The sequence below is a fragment of the Dendropsophus ebraccatus genome, chromosome 6 (genome assembly GCF_027789765.1).
Source record: "Dendropsophus ebraccatus isolate aDenEbr1 chromosome 6, aDenEbr1.pat, whole genome shotgun sequence".
NCBI classification, from domain to species: Eukaryota; Metazoa; Chordata; class Amphibia; order Anura; family Hylidae; genus Dendropsophus; species Dendropsophus ebraccatus.
In genome coordinates, this window is record NC_091459.1 from 28,859,466 (window position 1) to 28,867,842 (window position 8,377).

The 8,377-nt window shown below is 42.2% G+C and overlaps 1 protein-coding gene across 1 annotated transcript in view; it reads right to left on the minus strand.

Annotated features, from left to right (window-relative positions):
- Nucleotides 1-1,978, minus strand: part of BACH2 (BTB domain and CNC homolog 2) — a 210,135-nt gene extending 208,157 nt beyond the window's left edge. The window contains exon 1 of the mRNA XM_069974743.1: nucleotides 1,729-1,978. The gene's annotated coding sequence lies outside the window, so the exon portion shown is untranslated. The remainder of the gene's footprint in view (nucleotides 1-1,728) is intronic.
- Nucleotides 1,979-8,377: the final 6,399 nt, after the last annotated feature.

Genomic DNA, 8,377 nt, shown 5'->3' on the forward strand with positions numbered 1-8,377 from the left:
TGGAAAGATTTTCACCCATTTTTATCAGTAATTTGGACCCATGGTGATATATATATATATATCTATATACACATACAAATTTTATTTGTGAATGATATACAGGCCGGATCATTTTAACCAATAACCTTGGCAGTTTCATGAATGAAAGTGATCATGTTTTTTTTTTTGGTAAGTACATGAACCTCGAGAACGATCTGGATCACATCAGTCCCATTTTGCTGATGAGGTAAGTATCTGACATATGGATGAACCACACAAATCACGTTCTATATCAAGCAGTCGAAAAAAAAAACAAAAAATAAAAGCTCCCCCCAAGGCAGCGCAGACACTGACAGCCCAGCGCAGCGGATACAGACCGGTCCTACGGTGACTTCTTATGTATGTAAACACCGGAATGAACTGAAGTTACATCTGCCACCTATTGTAGTAAATGTTTGACAGCTCGTGATCAATCCCTCTAATACTACAGACGGTCATAAAAACAGGTACGAGCTCAGTACCGGCCCTGACCTGTCCTGTGTGTACTACACTTTCAGACCAAATTCTGCCGTAAGACTTTGATAAACATGTCTGACAGCTGGACGAGCCGGGTCCCCACCACACCCCTACAACGCCCCTTTTGAAGGACAAAAAATCTGAAGTGTTTTAAAATTGTCGTAATAGCTTTAAAAATTTGGCAGCTGTGCTGGGAAAGGGGGGGGGGACCCCTCACTTTCCACTATACATGGACACCATGCTTTAGCTAGCCCTCCCGTGCACTATGCTTAGAGAGCGAACACACCATACGTGTGTGCTCCTGCTGCATCAGTGTACATCGGAATGACGTGCTTATTTGTGACCGGTATCCCTGTCGCTCGCTTACGGACATCTGTCAAGTCACTGTTCTCCAATGTAGAGGTCTAGCACAGCGTTTCCTAGATCTGGCTCGCCTCTCCCTCTAAGGCAAAAAAAAAAACCCATAAGGTGACCCTGAAAACGCTGAATAATGTGCACAGCACTGATCCCAGCCGGAGCCAGCAAATACGACACGTAACCCTGTGTAATGAAATATTAACCCGTGAAAGGAGGAACAAGCCAATCGGCATACGGCACAGCCAGCGAGCACACAAGAGCACATCAATATTAATGCGTGCAGCACTAGCATGGCATCGCTATGTGTATATCTGTACTACACAACCGTCACGTGGATGACAAACCACACAATATCCACGCCATGGTTATGAATGGAAGGCAACTTACTGAGCGACACACACGCACACAAACACTAAACACTTTGCTTCTGATTCATCAGTCGCAGCGTAAAACTGGCACAAGCGTTGCTTTCCAATAAATCGCCAATATTGCAGTTTTTCTAATCAAATAGCAATTCTTGCTCCACAATGACGGCCACTCTCCGTCCGTTTTTTTTTTTCCCTTGCAACTTTGGGATGGGAGACGGCGTATTGACCTCCGTATAGTAGTGGCGGCTTCAGTCAGGCAGGGGTTAATAGCATTACAAGAGGGCCTCCGAATGTGACAGCTGGTTCTCCCTCCATGTACAATAACAAGAGCCATGCTGGAGTTATTACCCAGTGTGACAGGGCTGCTATGTGCGCCTAGTGACAGCAACTTTCCCTCCATCCCTGATAGCAGAGTGTGGAGTGCCCTTTGTTGTATCCTCCCCAGCAGCAGCAGCAGCTCTTCTCCCCCATGGAGACAGCTGTTCCCCTCCATAGTCACCGCACTCACCTTGCCTGCACTTTCGCTTCCTCCTGTGAGCACGCTGCTGTGGTGTTGGTTGTACAAGCTCACCCCTCAGGGAGACATCACATGGCCATCAGCCGTGGCTGCTCGTCAGGCTGCTCCTTGTTGTTGTTGTTGTTCCCAGGAGCCGGGGCTAGCTAGCTTCTCTCACTCAGGATCCACCCCCCCGTCCTTCTACGTGGGGCTTGTGAGGAGGAAGGAGCGTAGCTGCAGCAGCCTCCCAGGACTGACTGTGTGCTGCTGCTGCTGCTGGAGATGTCAGCCCGAGCAGTGAGAAGGCAGCTGGCACATTATGGAGTGTGTGTACAATCACTGGCTTGTAAATATGCAAAGTAGCCCTCCTCCAGAAGGAAGGCAGCTGACTCTCTGCTGACACCTACTGGAGACACAGCCTCCCTGCAAGTCACTAGTCAGCCCTTTAAAGGGACACTTCTGTCAGGCGGATGTTTTTTTTTTTTACCCATTATTAACTTAAAAAAAAAATATATATATACAGTGTTGGATTACGAGCATAATTCATTCCGGGACTGTGCTTGTAATCCGAACTCTTAAACCAAAGCAGATTTTCCCATAAGAAATCATTGATATGTAGACAATTGGTTCCACAGCGCAAAAATAAGGATTTATTATTCTGAATAACATGTAAAACAGATGAAACAAACATTCAGAAACAGCAGAATGTGTGATATTATAAGTTACTGTACAGTAAAGGAGACAATGGGAAACACAAGGGCGGAGAGAGACTGCAGGGAGCATGAAGGAATGAGCAGGGCAGATGTGGGCACATACATGCAGCACTCTCTGTCCGGGGAGAGAGGGGTTACAGCTATGGAGAGATTACCTCCACAGTCCTGTCTCCTGATGCAAGCCCCAGCCTGAAGTGGATCTGCTATAATTTGGAAGGTGAGGGAGACTTCCTGGGTCAGAATACAGGGCTGTAGACCCCACTATACAGACCATGCCCCTCCTCCACTCCCCCTCCCACCCAGTACAGGGAGCTCTTAAACCAAAGCAATGCTCTCAAACCAAGTCACAATTTTGAAAAACTGTGAGCTCTTAAACCAAAACGCTTGTAAACCAATTTACTCTTTAACCAAGGTACCACTGTATGTGTGTGTGTGTGTGTATATATATATATATATATATATATATATATATATATATATATATATATATATATAATGTGTATCCAGAGACTTCACTTTCCTGATGGAAGTTAAAAGAGTGTCTTTACAACCTCTATTAGACTAGGTTCACATAACGTTTTTTCAGCTCTGTTTAAAATGACGTCCGTCATTTTGAGTCTAAAATAACGGACATCATTTAGCTGCCTGGCCTCCCCTTAGTGCAATGACTGGTGTTCGCACATTATTTTAGTTTGGGGTTACTAATTTGCCTTTGGATGCGGCTTAATTGAAAAGTCCATTGAATTTAATAGTAAAAGTGGAAAAAGAACAGTGACAAAAGAAAAACTGTGTGTGAACAACTAATAAAAAACGTCCGCTGTTTGCAAAAGACGTCCGAAAATAATTGTCATGATCATTATTTTGATGTCCACGGCGATAACATCCATTATTCCATACATTGTGTGCATTGGATATCCGTCTTTTCATTGACTTCAATGCATTGCCATTGCAGTCAGTTAAATTGCGGCAATAACGGACGTTATTTTAAATTGCAAAATCGGACGCCTTTCCTCTATTTTTTAAATTGTGTGAACATAGCCTTAGGCAGTTTTTTTGTGATATGTAAAGGCTAATGCAATGCTATAGGTATACAGTAAAAATGTATACTGTGCTGTATATGTTTTCTTTACAATGTGACCCTATGAATTATAGTTAATTAAGATCTAGAGAGAGAGAGATGGGAGCAACAGCCAACCAGTAACTGACTGATATTATGTTTACACAGAGAGATTTATGTGACAGATCTTTGAAGCCAAAGCCAGGAACAGGCTAGAAAGGGAGAAAAATCTGTCAGATAAATCTCTCTGTGTAAACGCACAATAAAGACAGGACAGCGCCGCAGCCAGTGATTGGCTGAGCGGGCTCTTACTCTTGTCTGGACAGTGACAGTCTGCTTAGCCAATCACTGGCTGCGGAGCCGCACAGACACACACACACACACACATTTGGTCTAGTCATATTCATACAAAAGCACAAAATAATGGCAACACAGAAGGGTTAAAGAGCGTTTACTCATTTAACTCCCCTCATATTCACTTTTAGGGTGCGTTCACACCTACAGGATCCGCAGCAGATCCGCAGCAGATTTGATGGCGCAGATTTGATGCTGTGTTCAGTTATTTAAATGAAATCTGCTGCGGATCTGCTGCAGAAAATACGCTGCGGATCTGGTAAGTGCGAACGTACCCTTAAAATGTTGTGACTGTGGTGGAAAAGATAGGCTTCATTTACCTCTTTGTGCCCCCCCCCCCGCTGTAGACCAGTACTGTAGACCAAGCTGTGCAGACAATGCCCCTCCCCCGCTCCCCCTCCCACCCAGTATAGGGAGCTCTTAAAGTAACTCTGTACCCACAATCTGCCCCCCCCAAACCACTTGTACCCTCAGATAGATGCTTTTAATCCAAGATCTGTCCTGGGGTCCGTTCGGCAGGTGATACAGTTATTTTCCTAAAAAACAACTTTTGAACTTGCAGCCCTGTGTCAAACTGGCGTGGCCTAGAGTGTCTGTGCATTAGGCTGGCACACCCTCTCTGTCCCTCCTCCCCACGCTCCTCATCATTAGGAATGCTCCAGGCAGATTTTCTCCCATTTCTCACCTGTGTGTGCACGGCACATGGGCTGGATCGTTAAAGGGGTAGTGCAGCGTTTTCATTTTTTCCGCTTAGTTAACACACATTATGCTGTGTTTACACGGAGCGATAATTCGCCAAATCGATCGTTTAACCATTTTGAAGCATCAATTTGGTTTTTATAAGAATCAGCATTTAGACAGAGGAAAAAATTTAGACAAATCGTTATTGTGATCGTTTTTATTCTCATAGGGTGAATCTTTGAAAAACTGTTTACACGAAGCGATCTGTGAATTTTTAGCAAACGACCAACGACGATTTGAGAACATGCTGAAAGACCAAAATGAATGATTTCTCACTTATCGCTTCATAAGCGTCTGCTGTGTTTACACAGAACGATTATCGCTCAAATGCGATCGTTATCGCGGAAATTTGCACGATAATCGTTCTGTGTTAATGCAGCATTACAAAGTTATATAAAGTACGTCAACGTTTTTTTGACGGACGCAAAAAACGTAGCTGACACTACTTTTGTGGCCGTTAAAAAAAAACGGATCCGTTTTTTTTACAATGGAAGTCAATGGAAAAACGGATCAAAACAGATGCACACTAATGCATCAGTTTTTCCATCCGTTTTTTTGCAAAAAACGGATGGAAAAAACGGATTGCAAAAACGCATTTCAAGAGGGACAACTTATTTTACTGGATCAACTACGTAGGAATCAGGGAATAATTATTAGGGAATAATTTTGATTTTTTTTACCATCAGTTGATTTCCCCAGATCACCCATCAGTTGAAGGTTGGGAACAATTAGTTAATAAGGTCCATAATTATGAAAAGATTTTCTATGCCGCTAGCAGTAAGGGCCAGAAAATGTACAAGAAAACCTGGGGGAAATGGTATAAGTACCAGACTGTTGGTGTTGAATTTGGTGTTTTTCCATTGGTTAATTTTATTTTACTGCATTTAAGACTATTGTAATTTTTTTTTTCTTTTTTCCTTCTACTCGACCCAGGGGGAGGGAGGGAGCTCGGGAGGAGGGAGTAACAGAAAGGTGGGAGGTAGGGGAGGGAGGAATTTTCTGTTGTTGTATAGTAACTTAATGAGAAACGGAAGTTAAAACTACATTGTAGGAAACAGACAATATGTCTCTGTATCTTCAACTTGTTTTTATTTGTTTGTTTGGCTCTATTACAGTAAAGTAAACGAGCGCTGATCTGCCAAATCAGCACTCATTTACTGAGCCTGTCACACGGCTCGATTATTGTGCAGCAAAGGCTATATTTATATATCATTAGCTATGTCTGTGCAGCCCTTGCCTTTAGTGTAAAATAATAAAGTATATACTGTACATACCTGTCCACACTCCCTGGTGCTTCTGTGGTGATGAGGTATTCTAAAGTTTCACCACCAGGTGTCAGTGCTTCTTTTAAGTATCTGCTCTTATATACACATCTGAAGGTAGTAATGGGTTAATGTTGTTGTTATACCATGTGTTATGTACTGACCAATAGGAGGTGTTTTCTCTCTGTCTATCTTTCCCTGCTCTTTAAACATACTCACCCCCTGTAGGAGGATTAGTTAGCTCCGTGTGGGAGGAAGTACGCAGTTCAGTTGGTCACCCTAGTGTACAGATGCAGATAGAGCCCAACAGTTCTTTTACTACGACTACTATACCTATTATGCAGTGCTAAGCACACTAAAGGGAGAGGTAACCAAGGAACACCCTGACCCACGCCAGGAAGACTTCTACAAAGAGCAGGGCAGTATCCTGACAACAGAGGAACTAGCCTTGATAGGACAAAGCTACCAAAAAGTTGGTCTCTGTATCCTTTTGCGCAGTGCAAGTAACTGGGACACCTCAAACACCTAGCTACACCCAGATAACTATGACTGGGGCTTGTAATACCCTACTGGGACGGGTTTGACGATGCCAGGGGGCAGAAGGGGGTCAGACCAAACTCTGTGACCAAGCACAAGTAACACTTCACTGCAAAGATATCTTCAGGTTTCGGCAAAGTACATTGCTACACTGGGTAGGGACTCCTGTGGCCAACTCCTCTCCTCTACTCTACAAGCACTGCTATAACTACCTCTCCTGTTTCTCTCAAGCACCTCCTCAAGCACAAAAGGTCAAGCACTCTAGTGTTCCAAGATTTATCTATTCTGTGAAACAAGTACTGTTGTATTAATAAGCCTGACAGTAAAACTGTTATATTTTTATACTACCTTGACTGTGTCATATTCTGTATGCACCTATACACACAACCGCACATCTTTGGTTATTTTTCACCTATCTGTGGGTGGCAGTACTGACAGTCCGGGTGGGTCAGTTGCGAATCAGGACTGCTGTGACAAGTGGGCTAAGCATTAAATCAAAACAAAGATCCACAGGGATCATAGAAAGTGCAGGACAATCATAAGAAAATATAATTAAATTCTTTATTCAAATGATTACATTTAAAATACACAACAATAAATAATGAATGAGAAAATGAAATAAAAGACAGGGAAAATGAAACTGAACCAAATACATAGATTAGTGAGGGGACATAAAAGTATATTTTATGGAATCATATATTGCACATGCATGACAATTGATGAAGACTATAATAACCGTGGCAATGCAGGCAACCTCCACTGAAAAATAAATATTGTAAATATGGGTAGATAGCAACAAAAAAATTGGGTTTGTAAACAGAGAAAGTCCTATTTAAAACTACAGTTGCTCAATAAGGAAGATACACTGGTGAAGTCACCAAAGAATAAAGTAATGTAAAATCTAGGAGGAAGCATGCATTGCAACAGGTCCCACTCACCCACTCACCCTACGCACGTTTCGCGTGGCTCGCTTTGTCAAGGGATATGTTGACAAAGCGAGCCACGCGAAACGTGCGTAGGGTGAGTGGGTGAGTGGGACCTGTTGCAATGCATGCTTCCTCCTAGATTTTACATTACTTTATTCTTTGGTGACTTCACCAGTGTATCTTCCTTATTGAGCAACTGTAGTTTTAAATAGGACTTTCTCTGTTTACAAACCCAATTTTTTTGTTGCTATCTACCCATATTTACAATATTTATTTTTCAGTGGAGGTTGCCTGCATTGCCACGGTTATTATAGTCTTCATCAATTGTCATGCATGTGCAATATATGATTCCATAAAATATACTTTTATGTCCCCTTACTAATCTATGTATTTGGTTCAGTTTCATTTTCCCTGTCTTTTACTTTCATTTTCTCATTCATTATTTATTGTTGTGTATTTTAAATGTAATCATTTGAATAAAGAATTTAATTATATTTTCTTATGATTGTCCTGCACTTTCTATGATCCCTGTGGATCTTTGTTTTGATTTAATATATATTCTTTTGTGAGTTCTGGACTATATTATTTGGGCATTTATGTTTAGTAAGTGGGCTAAGCAGACACAACCACCAGTACTAATATCCCGTGGTGGTCACCACACTTCTATCCCCTCCCTGGTGACTTCCTGGCTTTTACCTGCTCCCCACAGTCACTTCAGAGCTGCTTATCTCAAGTCTTTCCATAATTATCAGCTGCTGTTTGTCCTGCAGGAAATGGTGTATTCTTGCCTTTGTAGAATCTGCAGACTCTTACGCTGCATACTTTGTACCTTTACCACCTACACAGAATTTTCATACATGGTGCCAAAATTAAGCACCATTAATGTCTCAACGGTACCGCCTGCATATGCCCCTCCCCCCATTATCTTACAAGCGTACTTGTTTGTTCTTTTCGCTTTGTAAGATTCATAACTTTCTTGTTTCTCCATTAAAGTAGCTATACGTATTTTTTTGTGTGTGTTTTGCTTTTATGGTGTTCTTTCCATGTCAACCACATTCTGTTGGTTGATAC